The 15,757-nt window shown below is 42.0% G+C and overlaps 1 protein-coding gene across 8 annotated transcripts in view; it reads right to left on the bottom strand.

Annotated features, from left to right (window-relative positions):
• CHD9 (chromodomain helicase DNA binding protein 9) overlaps positions 1-15,757 on the bottom strand; it is a 224,888-nt gene that overhangs the window by 147,647 nt on the left and 61,484 nt on the right. The window contains exon 1 of one of the 8 annotated variants that reach the window (XM_027513583.1): positions 15,258-15,378. The exons of 6 other annotated variants lie outside the window; for them this stretch is intronic. The gene's annotated coding sequence lies outside the window, so the exon portion shown is untranslated. Of the gene's footprint in view, positions 1-15,016; positions 15,232-15,257; positions 15,379-15,757 lie in introns of those variants that run through there. One more of the 8 variants, XM_027513584.1, reaches the window with a different exon arrangement.

The raw sequence follows: 15,757 nt of genomic DNA on the forward strand, positions 1-15,757 counted from the left end.
ATGGAGAAACTGAGGCCCTCCTACATTGCTCGTAGGAATGTAAAATGGTACAGCCACTGAGGCAAAGAGTATGGCAGTTCCTCAGGTAAACACAGAATTACCATATAACCCAGAATTTCTATGCCTAGGTATACAATATACATTCAAAAGAATTAAGAACAAGGACTCAAACAGACATTTATAAAGCAATGTTAATAGCAGCATTCTTCATAATAGCCAGAAGTCGAAAAAAACTCCAAATGCCATCAACTGATAAACAAAATCTGGTAAAATGGAGTACTATTCAACCACAAAAAAGGGATGAAATTCTGATACCTGCAAACAAGGCTGAACCTATAAACACTGTGCCCAGTATAAAAGGCAGACAGAGAAGGAAAAACGCAGTATGATTCCTTATATGAAATATCTAGAATAGGCAAATTCAAAGAAACAGAAATATCAGAGGTTACCAGGGGCTGGTAAGAGGGGTTGAAAGTAGGGAACTATTTCTTAATGAATGGAGTCTCTCTTTGCAGTGATGAAAAATGAAAGACTGGAAATAGTGCTGATGGTTGCAGAACACTGTGAATGGAAATGCCACCGAATTGAATATACAATGTCTAAAAGGGTCTATTTTATGTTTTTATGTAACATATACGATAATCCCCCATCACACACACACACACAAAAGCCAAGCATGCTCCTTCCTCAGGGCCTTTGCACTTGCTGAGTACATTCTCCCCTCATTTTTTGTAAATGCTTTTTTCAAAATAACTTTCTTGGTAAGGTCATTCCTGACCAATCTATCTAAAATGTCACTCTCCTCCAACCCTTCATATCTCTGCCCCTCCCTTTATTCACCTTAGTATTAGCTATACGTTTTTCATATTTATCTTGTTTAAAGCTTACATTTCTCCAGAAAACGTACGTTATCTAAGAGGTCAGAAATCTATCTTTATCTTACAATAAGCAATCAAAAAATACTTATCCATGGAATATGCACATAAAACTATCTGGGTGAGGGGAAAACGAATGCAATGTAAAGCAGAAACTGTTTTTGTCCTTTTTAAAAATCTTACATGAAACTTTCTAAAAAATGGGATTAGTGGTTATCTGGACAATGAGCTTATGGCCTATTTAAAACTATTTTTAATTTTTTTCTTCCAGTTTTATTGAGATGTACTTAACATACAGCACTGTGTAAGCTGAAGGTGTACAGCAAAATGCTCTGACACACATCATGAATGGTTATTACATTAAGTTTAGAGATCACTCATCATCTCTGCTGCTGCTGCTGCTAAGTCACTTCAGTCGTGTCCGACTCTGTGTGACCCCATAGACGGCAGCCCACCAGGCTCCCCCGTCCCTGGGATTCTCCAGGCAAGAGCACTGGAGTGGGTTGCCATTTCCTTCTCCAGTGCATGAAAGTGAAAAGTGAAAGTGAAGTCACTCAGTCGTGTCCGACTCTTAGCAACCTCATGGACTGCAGCCTACCAGGCTCCTCTGTCCATGGGATTTTCCAGGCAAGAGTACTGGAGTGGGGTGCCATTGCCTTCTCCAACTCATCATCTCACATATATACACAATTGAAGAAACAGAAAAAAATTTGTGATGAGAACTCTTAGCATTTAACAACTTTCATATATGACAACAAACAGAAGTGTTAATTACCTTATCATGTACCTTTTGATGGCCTTCATCCAATTCCCCTCCCTCCAGCCCCTACTCCTGCCTCTGGTAATCATAAATCTGATCTGTTTCCCAGTTTGTTTGTGTGTTCTTAAAGTATAATTCACCTTCACTATGTTAGTTCCTGTTACACAATATAGTCTCTTTCTATATATTTCAAAAAACCACCATGTTAAGACTAGTTATGACATCACCGAAGAGATTACTTGGTTAACGGTATTCCCCAAACTGTACACTTCATACCAGTGACGTTTATTTTGCAACTGAAAGTTTGTACCTTTCAATCTCCCTCACCTCTTTCTTTCCTCCCCCCCGCCACCATCTTTCCTTTGGCAACCACCTGTTTGTTCTCTGTATCTATAACTCCAGTTTCTCTTTTGTTATGACTTGTTTTGTTAGATTCCACATGCAAGTAAAAGCATATAGTATTTGTCTCTTCTTTCACATAGCATAATATCATCCAGGCCTATACATGTTGTTACAAATGGCAAGACTGTCTTCTTTTTTCTATATATATACCACATCTTTTTAATCTATTCATCTATTTGATGGGCATGTGGGTTGTTTCCATATCTTGGCTATTATAAATAATGCTGCAATTTACACAAGGGTGCACGTATCTTTTCAAAAAATTAATGTTTTTAATCTGCAAAACACAAAATATTTTAAAGTTTTAATTGTTGTAAAACATAAAATTTACCATCTTGACCATTTTTAAGTGTAGAGTTCAGTAGTTTTAAACATATTGATTTTTGTGCAACCAATCTTCAGAATTTTTTCCCCTGGCAAATTTGAAATCTTTTCTATTTAAACAACTCACTATTCCCCTTCCTCCAATCCCAGTCCCCTGGCAACATCATTTTAATGTCTGTTTGTAATGAATTTGACTACATTAGATATCTCATATAAGTAGAATCATACAGTATTTGTGTATATGTGTGTAAAAGGCTTATTTCACTTAGCATAATGTATTCAAGGTTCATCCATGTTGTAGCACATGTCAGAATGTCTTTCCTTTTTAAGGCTGAACAATATTCCATTTTATGTATATTATGGTATATATAAATTTTATATATATCACGGTTCATGCCAGAGTCCATGGGGTAGTGAAGAGATGGACACAATGGAGCGACTAAACTGAACTGATGGTTCATTAAAAATTTTTCTAAGTCTTTGTGAATAAGAAGCATGATATGCTATAGAATCTAACCTGTGTAGTACACTTAACTATTTTATGGTTAGTAGACTAAAAGACGTCAGGATACCAAACCCCAAACTATGACCCAATTATCAGACCTAACCTGCTCAGGGCTAACCAAAATATTATACTGTGAAACTGATGAACATCAACTTTGTCTCTGCTTAATTTACTGGTAGTGCCTTATAAGCCTGAACAGAAACTTTCCAAGTAAACTAAAAGGATTCAAAAGAAAAATGTCCTTACATAACACTATAAACTAAAACCTATTAGTATTATTTGTTTTCTCCTATATAGTGTAGAGACCAAAATTCTAATTCCTGGAACTACTTAAATGTGTGACAGCATATTTAACAACCATCTGGCCCCCCCAGTTTCCTTGTCAATAACAGGCTTGGACTAAATGCTTATGAAGGTGTCCTTAATCAACACTGTACACTTGGTTAAATTTCTACTCACACAAACACCTACCCTAACCAAACTAGAGATATCAGGGAAAAAAGCTTAAAATCTTCTTTACGGAATAAACACTAGGAAGATAAAAAGTAGTGGGCTCTATATTCTAAAATATTTAGGTTGGCCAAGTTTGTTCAAGTTATTCCATACTACCTTGTGGAAAAAACAAACTTTTAGGCCAACCCAATAAACATTTATGAAACTTAGCTTACTTAAAAACATTTTTTTAATATAATTTTATTTATTTGCTTGTTCACTGTGCTGGATCTTTGCTCCTGCTTGGGCTTTTCTCTAGTTGCGGTAAGTAGGGCCACGCTCCAGTTGCAGTATGTGGGCTTCTCACTGTGGTGGCTTCTCTTGTTGAGGAGCACGGGCTTCAGCAGACCTGGCATGTGGGCTTCATAAGCTGCAGCTCCCAGGCTTCAGAGCACAGGGTCAGTAGTTATGGCGCATGGGCTAGGTTGCTCTACCGCACGTGGGATCGTCCCAGGTTAGGGGTCAAACCCGCATTGCAGGTGGATTCTTTACTATTGAGCCACCAGTATTGGGAAGCCCCCAAAATACCTCTTAACTTTTAAAAAACTTACTTTTTTTCCTGTGAAGATATCACCCATAATGTTCTATACTCAAATTCTAAAAAAGAAATTATGCTACAGAAGATTGTTCTAACCTTCCACTATTTGCATGAACAACACTGTCCTCACTGAAAAAGATTTTCAGGCTAATTTGACCCTATTACATAACAATATCAATACTAGCAAAAACTACAACAGAAAGATAAACTAACTTGTTAATAGTTATACAGAAGAATATCCTTCAAAATTTTCCCCAGTAGACAAGATAATTTAGATTATTTTATTAATGTACAAGGAGATCAGCCCTGGGATTTCTTTGGAAAGAATGATGCTAAAGCTGAAACTCCAGTACTTTGGCCACCTCATGCGAAGAGTTGACTCATTGGAAAAGACTCTGATGCTGGGAGGGATCGGGGGCAGGAGGAGAAGGGGACGACAGAGGATGAGATGGCTGGATGGCATCACTGACTCGATGGACGTGAGTCTCAGTGAACTCTGGGAGTTGGTGACGGACAGGGAGGCCTGGTGTGCTGCAATTCATGGGGTTGCAAAGAGTCGGACACAACTGAGTGACTGATCTGATCTGATCTGATTAACGTACAACACACTAAATCATCACAGAAGCCCACATAAGAAGTTGTACAAGTCATGTATTCCAATCTCTACTACATTTGTTTATACAACTCTTTTAAAGACCATCCTTACCTCTGTTCCCTGTATACTTGGTATGTTTCAGATTAACTGCATTAGGTATCCATCCAGCTAATTAGTTATAAAATAAATTAGATTACTACTCAATAAGAAAAGTCTCTGGCAAATACTGATCGGCCATAGCATAGTTGAAGAAGATCAGTCATGAGTTCAAATTCTAACTGCCATTTCTAAGTTTTATAACCTTCAATGGTTCTTTGGAATTCATTTTCCTCACCTAACCTTCCACACTGCAGGGTTGTCGCAGTGTTCAGAAGAATGAAGTCTAAAATATAGTAACTGCTCAATAAATATGTATTTTCTTCTCACTGATCTGCAGAACTAGGAACATATATCAAGATTCTATGTTAACTAGAGGAAAAATTAGTAAGCGCCTGTTGCATCTGATTGTACCTAGTTTCCAACTCATTTAAAAAAAGTATTTATACCAGCCAATAGTATCATTATATGCCTAAACTCATCTCCCAATATATTTGTTTGTTCATTACATTCCTTTGCACTTCCCTGGTGGCTCAGATGGTAAAGCGTCTGCTTACAATGCGGGAGACTGGGGTTCGATTCCTGGGTTGGGAAGATCCTCTGGAGAAGGAAATGGCAACCCACTCCAGTGCTCTTGCCTGGAAAATCCCATGGACGGAGAAGCGTGGTAGGCTACAGTCCATGGGATTGCAAAGAGTCGGACACAACTGAGCAACCTCACTTTACATTCCTTTGCTGAAGATATCACTGCCTCTCCACCCGTTTTTGCTTCTATTTCCCCATAGGTAATCCATGCCTGGGGCTTCCCAGGGGCTCAGTGGTAAAGAATCCACCTACAATAACAGGAGATGTGGGTTCAATCCCTAGGTTGGGAAGATCCCCTAGAGAAGGAAATGGCAACCCACTTCAGTATTCTTGCCTGGGAAATCCCATGGACAGAGGAGCCTGACGGGCTACAGTCCATGGCATTGCAAGAGAGTCGCACCTGACTTAGCAACTAAACAACAGCCCATGACTTAACCACATTGAAATGCTGCTTGAATTCATCAAATTTTCTCACATCTCCATTAATACACACAGGAAGTTCTCTTCACCTATATCACTTCCCACCACCCCTGTTCCTTCAGCTGATAATGCTCTGATATTAAATTCAAGTTCTACAATCTCTAGGAAGCTAATACATGGTGTACATACACACACACACACACACAGCCCTCTAGAAAGGTTAAGCATTCATTTTAGGGCTGGTTTGTTTTGAGTTTGAGTGGGGGAGGCATGCCATGTGGCATGTGGGATCTTAGTTCGATCCCCAACCAGGGATCGAACCTGTGTCCCCAGAGTCTTAACCACTGGACTGCCAGGCAAGTCCCAAGCATTCAATTTTTGGGTTCCACACTTCACACACTGCATTATCATTCTTGGTCTACTTGTCTGTCTTCCCTACAAAATAAGAGGTGTGCAGAGAATGGTCCTTACTCATCTTTATCCTGAACATCTAGTGTAATTCCTGCCACACAGTAAATCCTCAAATGTTTTCAAGAATTCAATGTCATAATGTTGAACAAAACAAAACCTCTCAATTCTAATAGCTGCACCAAAAATTGAGATTCAAAAGCATTCTTTTAAGCAAAAATATATCATTTTTATGACCTGAAGTATGCCTCCACTGGACTGCACTTAAAAATGGTTAAAATAGTAAATTTTAGGTTATATACATTTACCCTACACACACACACACACACACACACACACACACACACACAGTCGCGTACATGAGAATGCCTTCAGTGATCCAACTGAAGCTTAATGCCCAAGTATCCCACAAAGCATTCTGCTTTCATTGATAAGTTATTCTACAAGGACCCTATAACACAGCAAGTAAAAGTAAGGGCTTTGAAAAGAGACTGGTCAGCTTTATCACCTGTTGTGTGTGTGTGTATTCAGTTGCTCAGTCGTGTCAGACTCTGCGACCACACGGACTATAGCCCACCAGGCTCCTCTGTCCATGGGGTTTCCCAGTGCAGAATACTGGAGTAGGGCTATGTAATCTTAAACGAGTCACTTAATCATTTTCAAGCTCAGTTTCTTCATCTGCAAATGGGGAGCGTAATATACTCATACCAATCTCCTAGAACTGTAATAAATAACCCACAAAAAGCACTCTGTAAATGCTGTTTTCAAACTGTGCTCTCTCTAGATTACTGGATAACACTTAGCCAAAGGAAGGAAGGGCTTTAGACTACCCCTTCCCCCATTTCTTCCCCTGTAAAATTTCGCCCTGCATATTCTTTTATTTTACAGATTAAGCTTTCAAGTAGGATCTTTTAAAAACAAAGCATTCCTTGGTTTAAAAGAACTCCAACTACTCAACAGCGCTCAGGTAACGCTTATATTAACATCTCTGGTCTGTAGATCACCACTTACTAAATTCAATTACTTACTCTGTAGGTATTCATACTTAATTTAGTGTTGGTTTACATCTCACAGAAAGAAAATCTTTAAAAATATAATCTCATCTCTACTCTTAGTAAAAGCTAACTGGGAAAATTAATTTGAGGCTGATATTGAAGAAAGATTAAAAGTTTCCTATTTGCTACTGAGTCAGGTTAAGCTGTTTAATTAAGTGGTCCTGAATATTAGTCTTACTCATAACCAAATTAAGTGTGTGTGTCTATACTATTAACATTAAAAACAGGAAACTGATTTAAATGCAGAATTTTCCAAAATTCGAAATACACTAAAAACTGAGACTCAGGCTGATTATCATCATTTAACTTGCAAAGTTGATGCACAGTTTAGAAACACATTCAAAGTTCTTAAAATACAGTAAGTGTTTAACAAATGTAGCTTGCTCTGACTGTAAACAATTTGCCTGCAATGTGGAAGACCTGGGTTCGATCCCTGGGTTGGGAATATCCCCTGGAGAAGGGAACCGCTACCCACTCCAGTATTCTGGCCTGGAGAATTCCCTGGACAGAGGAGCCTGGCGGGCTACAGTCTGTGGGATGGCAAAGAGCTGGACACAACTGAGCAACTTTGACTTCCCTCTCATACCTCTTATCTCTTTTCTGACTTCCCAAGAACCTATAGTCCTCCAAACCTTCTGAAGACTGTTAGGCTTCTCTAGACCTCCTCAAACTCTTTCACTAATTATCTCCAATGCTGTCCTCTCATCATTTTCAATACCCCTGGGTCCTTTTACACTCACTCAACCCACCATACTTTATTAACATCACCACTGTAATTTTACCTCCTTGCCTCAGTCCATTTCAACTAACAATTTCAATATTTATAATATTCCTAACAATTATTACATGCCTGGAACCTAACATTTGCCTTCAATGCAGTCCCTGCTTTTGCTTAATGTTTAAATTCACTTTTCCAGGCTTTGAGGCTATCTCTTTGCAGTTTTTTTTGTTTTTCTCCCAATTCTGCAATCCTAACTTCCCCATTTTCACCCCAAACAATTCTGCCTCTTAGTTTTCTGAGGTTTTTCAGTTGAAATTCACCAATCATCTTTTCCAAAGCATGTATCTGTTTTTGAATCTATTCCTTTTTTCTTCTATTACACTCTTTTCAAAAGAGGAAGTATGACTCCTTCCCAAAGATTAATCTTTCAACTCTTAATAGTCACCATTCCATCCAGCCTTTCAAAGGGACTTACATGTTCCACCTCTGGAGGATCTTTAATCACCCTCTGCAATTACCTGCTTCCCTTCTAACTTTAGGCAAGAGCAAATATCTCCTACTTTAGCAAAAACGTAAATGTACAAATAAAATCATCTTGTTTTCTATCCTTCTACTCAAAAACAAATATTGAAAATAAATTCTACACTAACTCCATTTTCCAAATACCTATATGCTTGTTAACCTCTTGTACTTCAGTTTCTGCCCCCATAAAATTACTGCAACTCTTTCAAAATAACTGAGAAAATGCAGAAACATACTGAATTCGAGTCAGCTAATTCGATGAAAAAATTTTTTAATTTACCCAAACTGTAGTAAAGCACAAAATTTTAAGACAAAACATTTTATGCAAAATATATGAAACCTAAACATTATCCTCACCATCTTTTCCTTCTCATAAAAACAAAAAAACCTAGTAAGATACATTAGCATTTATCTTTCAGGTGAATAACCACTGATTTCCAATACTCCTTTTTTTGGGGGGTGTGCCACACGACTTACAGGATCTTAGGCCCCCAACCAGGGACTGAACCAGAGCCTTCAGCAGTGAAAGTAAGAAATCCTAACCACCAGACTACCAGGAAATTCCCGATTTTCAATAGAGGGCTGCTGCTTAGTCAGGAACTTAACCTGACATAATCAATGGCCAAGAAAGATAAATACCCCTCTCCTCAAATTTCAAATCCCGTCTGTTTGGAGCAATCAGTTCAGCTCAGTTCAGTCTCTCAGTCATGTTCGACTCTGCGACCCCATGAATCGCAGCACGCCAGGCCTCCCTGTCCACCACCAACTCCCGGAGTTCACTTAAACTCATGTCCATTGAGTCGGTGATGCCATCCAGCCATCTCATCCTCTGTCGTCCCTTCTCCTCCTGCCCCCAATCCTTCCCAGCATCAGGGTCTTTTCCAATGAGTCAACTCTTTGCATGAGGTGGCCATAACAACGTTCAAAATTACTGGTTAAAAAAAGTTTTAAAGCACAAACCACTCCCCTCAAAAAAACAAAAACAAAAACAAAAACCTTAAATTCATTTAGCTAACTTCACTTAATTATGCCAAATTATAACAAAAATATCAACATCTATAGCTATTTGATAAACAATAGCTACTAATAACCTAAGGTATAATTTTTACTCATAAGCACCAGAAGCCTCATTAAAAATGATACGTTTACTATCAGGCTACTTACAAGCTAATAACTTTAAAGACTGCTGATTTCCTGAAGATACCAAGACTATAAGACTTGTATTCTACACCATCACCCAAGTAATACATAAACCCATCTAATACTACACTCAAGTTTTTTTTTTTCCTTAAACCTCTGTATCAATGTAATCTACATTAAGTCAAAGTTGCTCAGTCTTGTCTGATTCTTTGCGACCCCATGGACTATACAGTCCATGGAATTCTCCAGGCCAGAATACTGGAGCGGGTAGCCTTTTCTGTCTCCAGGGGATCTTCCCAACCCAGGGATCGAACCCAGGTCTCCCACATTGCAGGTGATTCTTTACCTGCTGAGCCACAAGGGAAGCCCAATCTACATTAAGATATTCACAAACATTCAAAAACTGAAGGACACTATTATAAAGGTCATTTCAGTTACCAATTTTTCTAACATAAATAGGAAGTCTACACCTTTCTCTCAAAACACAAGCTATGAACATGTCATAGTGTGGTGTCATACACATAGTTAAAGCTATCCTGACTGAGGCATCTACCACTCAGATAAAACCATTGAAGACACCTGTGTATGGACAGTATTCAAAGCTTTCTCACCAAACCTTTTTTCTCCCTCATCTTCTTCTCAGTACATCTTACCACCACCTAATTCCTCAAGCCAGGAACCTGGAGGTCATTTTTGACACCTTTCATTTACATTCAGTTCACCATGAAGTTGTCAATTTCTCTATCATTCCCATCTTCTTGTCTCTAGCAGATCAAATTTTATATATACATATACACATATCACCTTTTCCATTCCCTCATCTCTATAGCTGCTACCCCAGTTCCAGTTAGCATTGTTTTCCCTCAATGATGACAGTAGCATAATGTCTTTGCTTTCACTCTTGCCTTTAGCTCCAATCTAAACGAAAGTTATATTTTAAAAATTATATTACTCCTCTGCTTCAAAATCTTCAATGACTGAAATGTCCTTAGTAAAACCCAAAAGTCTTTAACGTGCCCTGCAAGGCCCCGCATGATCTGCTTTCTGCCTCTCTCTCTTTTCATCCTGCATGGTCTCCCTCCATTATGTTTTTGCTACCCTGAACTTCTTTCATTTCTTCAAGATATGAATTGTTTTCTCGCCTTCATATGTATTTTTCTCCATTCCAGGAATCTCTTCTCCTGCCTGGCTTCTTAGTCTTGTCGTCGTGACTTACACAGCACCACCTAAGAGGCCTTCTCTGACCATAGACACTAAAACCTTTTCCATTTTTCCCTCTCATAGCATTCTGTTCTCTTTCCTTACTGTATTCATCCTAAGTTGAAATTTGACATTTGTTTATTGTTTATTCGTTATGTGTTTCCACTATTAGACTGTATATTCTAGAAAGGCAGAGGTCACATTATAGTACATGTAATAAATTACTAAATAAAAGGACCACTTAATAAATCTGCTTAATGGACAGATGGATGTTTATGACCTGGAGTCCAGGAAACAAATTACAGCTCAAAGTGGCTTTCCCCTCCTTTGGGTTTCTCACCATCACTCTTTCAACTTTCCAACTGCTTCTAAAAGAAAGGAGCAAAAAGTATTCTTGCAAATTCAAAGGCAATACAATAGAAGGAATGCCAGGAAACTACACAATGTCAAAAAAGTAAGACAAATAATAATCCTATGATTTCATGGGAAGGAGAAATCCTTAAGGGCTACGATGATAAGAGATGATTTTACACAATGTGGAATTTGACTTGAGTATTCACAAACTGGTAAAACTCAGAGAGGTGGAATGTATAGGAGTGAAGCCCAAATAAGGAGTAAAGAGACACAAAGTATTAGACGACAGTTACAAAACTGCAATGTGGCAACTTATATTTACAAAGTAGATAAGTGTAAAAAAGCTAAATCTGTATATTTTGCTAAAACACCTTAATCATGTTAAGACCACATCTACAAAACATATGAAAGGTTACAATAAAATCACTCTATCTCAGTCTCCATGAATCCCTTCTAATTAGTCTTTGGCTTTTAGAGTTTTTCAAACATTTATGACAACACACTCTCATAATTAGTTTTCATAATTCATTTTCACTCCGACCAACCACCTCAAGTTTCTATATTCTCATTGCTATGTTTTTTATTCATTATACTAACACCTGATGAAATTTCCCCAGTAGCTTATTTCAATCATATTCATTTTTCTTTTTTAGACTTTGACCTGAGACTTTTTTCCCTTTGCTGTCAAAGTGTAATAGTTGACTTTTTCTTGTATTACATTTCTATCACTGATCCAACATTTTCATTTTACTATTGGTAGAAGCTTCAATAGGTTTTACTTCTAAATCTGTAATGCTACTTCAGTTCCCCATCCTAAATTTACACAAGCCTCTCCTTCGAGTCTATCTTATTTCCACAGGTAAACTACCAAGGTGTAGTTAGTTCAGTGACTTATGGAAGGCATGCAGTCATATTAGATACAGGGTCTGGAGTTAGAAGTATCTAAAGATATTTCCAAGTTGAAAAGGCTATGATTTCATTAATCTTTTCTTGTCGTGGGCTTTTCCCATTAAGAACACTGCTTTCCTACCTTTATTCATACTTGCTCACTTGAGGTTATTCTAAAAATGTTTCCCAGAAAGGCCAATTTACCTGAAATACCAATATACCACTATCTCTTTCAAAACCTCTGCCTTTTGAAAACTTAAATCCAAGAATAATTTGCATTTCAGAGAAAAATCTTGGGATATTTAGAATTACAGATTTGTTAAATGGGAGAAAATGAAGATTCACAGCATTTAATTAACTGGACTACAACTACACAGCTAGTAAACTGACAAAGTCCTGAGTCTCTCCAATCAGCACGCCGTCCAAGACAAGAAGGCTTTACTGGTTACACCAGCACAATATTTTCTTCCTAATATTATTTCCAATATCCTTAGGACACCATTTTCTCCTAGTTAATCAATCACAACGGTTTTTGTTTTTAAACTCTACAGTACCCACTATCCTAAAACTGTTCAAGGATGACAGAGATACCAGAGGCAAGCCTGGGAGGCAACTACTTTGATCTTTCTGAGATCATTTTATGTCTATATTACATGAAGTGGATTTTATAGGAAACTCCCCAAGGACTGAGACCTGCCAAGACTTTGGAGTATACCATAACTATTTAACGTGAAGGACTTCCCAGGTAGCTCAATGGTAAAGAATCCACCTTAGACAGCAAGATCAAACCAGGTTGAAGGAAATCAACCCTGAATATTCACTGGAAGGACTGATGCTGAAGCTGAAGTCCAATACTCTGGTCACGTGATGTGAAGAGCCAACTCACTGGAAAACATCCTGATGCTGGCAAAGATTGAGGGCAGGAGGAGAAGAGGGCAATAGAGGATGAGATGGTTGGATGGCATCACCGCCTCAGTGGACATGAGTTTAAGCAAACTCCAGGAGATAGTGAATGACAAGGAAGCTTGGTGTGCTGCAGTCCATGGGGTCACAATGAATAAGACACAATTGAGCAACAGAACAACAGCAGCAAAGAATCTGCCTGATAATGCAGGAGATGCAGGTTTGAGCCCTGGGTCAGGAAGATCCCCTGTAGAAGCAAATGGCAAACCACTCCAGTATTCTTGCCTGGGAAATCCCATGGACAGAGGGACCTGGCGAACTACAGTCAATGTGGGTCACAAAAAAGTCAGGCACCACTTAGTGACTAAACAAGGCAATATAAACAGAAAAATCTTGAAAGCTACATGGTAGCAATAGATATTTTTCATTTAGTAAATATTTTGTTGTTTAATAAAAAAATATTTTATTATTTAACAAAAAATGTTTTGTTGCTCGGTCATGTCCAACTCTTTTGGGACCCCATGGACTGTAGCCCGCCAGGCTCTTCCCATGGGATTTCCCAGGCAAGAATACAGAAATGGGTTGCCATTTCCTCCTCCAGGGGATCTTCTTGACCCAGAGATGGAATTGGAGTCTCCTGCATTGAAGGCAGATTCTTTACAACTGAGCCACCCAGGAAACCCAAAAATAGTATTTATCAAACATTGGTCATATGGAAGGCTTTGTGCTACCTGTTAGCAAAAAGTCACATTTAAATTCAAGTTCTGTATATCTAACATAAAAGAAACACTAAATTCATCCTTTTGCATTGCAAAAACCAAAAACCAAACCCAACAACCCTCGTCCCGAAAAGAGGAATCCTCCCTTAAGTTTCCCTTGTTAGTCACTCAGTCGTGCCCAACTCTTTGTGACCCCATGGACTGCAGCCCACCAGGCTCCTCCGTTCTCAGTCCATGAGATTTTCCAGGCAAGGATACTGGAGTGGGTTGCCATTTCCTTCTCCAAGTTCCCCTTAGGTACATTCAAGTATTTGTAAACCTAATGGTTCTAAGTACCTGTACGATTATGCAGAGTTTAGGCTAAATAACAACAAAAATTCTGTTCAAGATCATAGATGCTTAAGTAAAACTAGAGTCTGAAATCAGAGAAAAGGATAAGCTGAGAAGTGCAAAACTAAGAAATTAAATTGTGATAATGATTGCATTCATGAAGATAAACTTTATTTAACGGGGAGGGGCTCTGAAGTACTTATGAGTATTTCACATAAATTGACTAAAAGTCACTATAGAGTCAAATCTTAGTCTTCCAAGAAAGTAACTGTGTAACACTGGTAAATAATCACAATTGGGAAAAAGAAAAAAAACCTCGTCTACTTTGTTCTGAAAAGTTTTATTTTCCTTAAGAAAAGGGGCGGGGGAGGGGGCAAAACAAAACCAAAAAAGGAACAAACAGAAACCACTCTGAGCTGGCGACTGCTACAGGCCAGTCAGACACCCAGGCTTTCCGGGTCGTGCGTGGCTTTGGGATGGATCTCCGCGAGAGAGCCCTGGAACCACCCATCACGTCCCACACCCAGATGCCAAGAAAGCAGCAGTCACGGCGGAGGCCCAACACACACAGGGGCTGGTGGGGTCGGGGCCCCGCTGCAGACGTGGAGAGGCCCTCGGGGCGGGGTATCATAGAGAAGCACTGCGGTCGTAACCCGGACGCCCAGGCCTGGGAAAGCTCCGGGGGCGTCCCGGGCTCGAGGGCACCCAGCACTCGCGCGGGACGCCTTGTCATGAGTCACGGAGGCGAGAAAGCAGGCGGGCGGGGGAAGAAGCTGCAGGATGGAGGGAAGCCCGACCCTCGGGAGGGAAGCGAGCGGACGGGGAGGCCCGGACCTCAAGCGGGGAGGGGAAGGCGGGGGGGGGGGGGGGGGGGTCCTGCCAACCCACGCCCTGCCCGCCCTGCCCTCACCTCCATCCGACGCAACAGGCTCTGCGACCCGGTCCCGACCCCGGGGTCTGCGGGCTGGGAGGCGGGGGCAGCTGCCCGCAGCCATGACAGGCGCGGGGCGGGCCGCGGGCGGGCTGGGCCGCACGTGCGGGCAGCGCCCCCTCCCAGGCCTCCCTGGGCGTCCGCCCGCCCCCGGGCGCCGGCCCCTCACCTCGGCGGCCGCGACGCGGCCCGGCCTGCCCCGACCCCCCCCAACCCCCACCCCGGCCGAGCGGCGGTGGCGGCACGTACTCACCGCCGCTCGCAGGCTCTCGGGCATCGCCATGACTGAGGCGCCCCCGCCGCCCCGCGCTTCGACCGAGACTGACACGCGCGGCTGGCCGGGCGGGGGCGGCCTCAGGCGACCACCCGGATGACAGAACCCGCCCCCGCCTCTCCCCACCAGTTGAGCAGCGGCCGCTGCCCCGGGGCGCCCCGGGGCTTCCTCCCCACGCCCGGGGCGGCGGGTGGCAGCGACGGGTGGCGGCGGCACTTACCGGCGGCGCGGCCAGGCCCCCCTGTCAGCGCGGGGCCGGGAGGGAGCGGAGGGAGGAGTGAAGGGGCACCGCCTCCCCCGCGCCGCCACGCATCCGCCTGATTGGCCCAGTTCACTCCCCCAGCGCGACCCCACCAGCCCCTGCGAGCGGCACTCCGGCAGCACCGGCGCGCTATTTGCATATTTGTGCCCGCGCCGCTGATTGGCCCGGGTTCGGAGGGGTGGCCGAAGCCGCGGCAGCTCCCGCCGCCGCTCCCGCCGCGCCGGGCGACCGGGGAGGGAGGCTTCCCCTCTGTCGCTCCCCTTCCCACACGACCCGGTCTGACCTGGGGTGGAGGGCGGCGGGAGGCGGGGTCGCTGCCCGGCTCCAACATGGCCCCGCCACGCCGCCGACCCAATCGCCGGTGCGATTACTCCGGGAGCCCTGGGCGGCCTCGGGGCGGGGAAGTGTTGGGGCCGGGCGCCCTCTGGCCGGAGCGCGGGGCAGTGCAGTGGCCCGGG

Source organism: Bos indicus x Bos taurus, chromosome 18, assembly GCF_003369695.1.
Source record: "Bos indicus x Bos taurus breed Angus x Brahman F1 hybrid chromosome 18, Bos_hybrid_MaternalHap_v2.0, whole genome shotgun sequence".
NCBI lineage: Eukaryota > Metazoa > Chordata > Mammalia > Artiodactyla > Bovidae > Bos > Bos indicus x Bos taurus.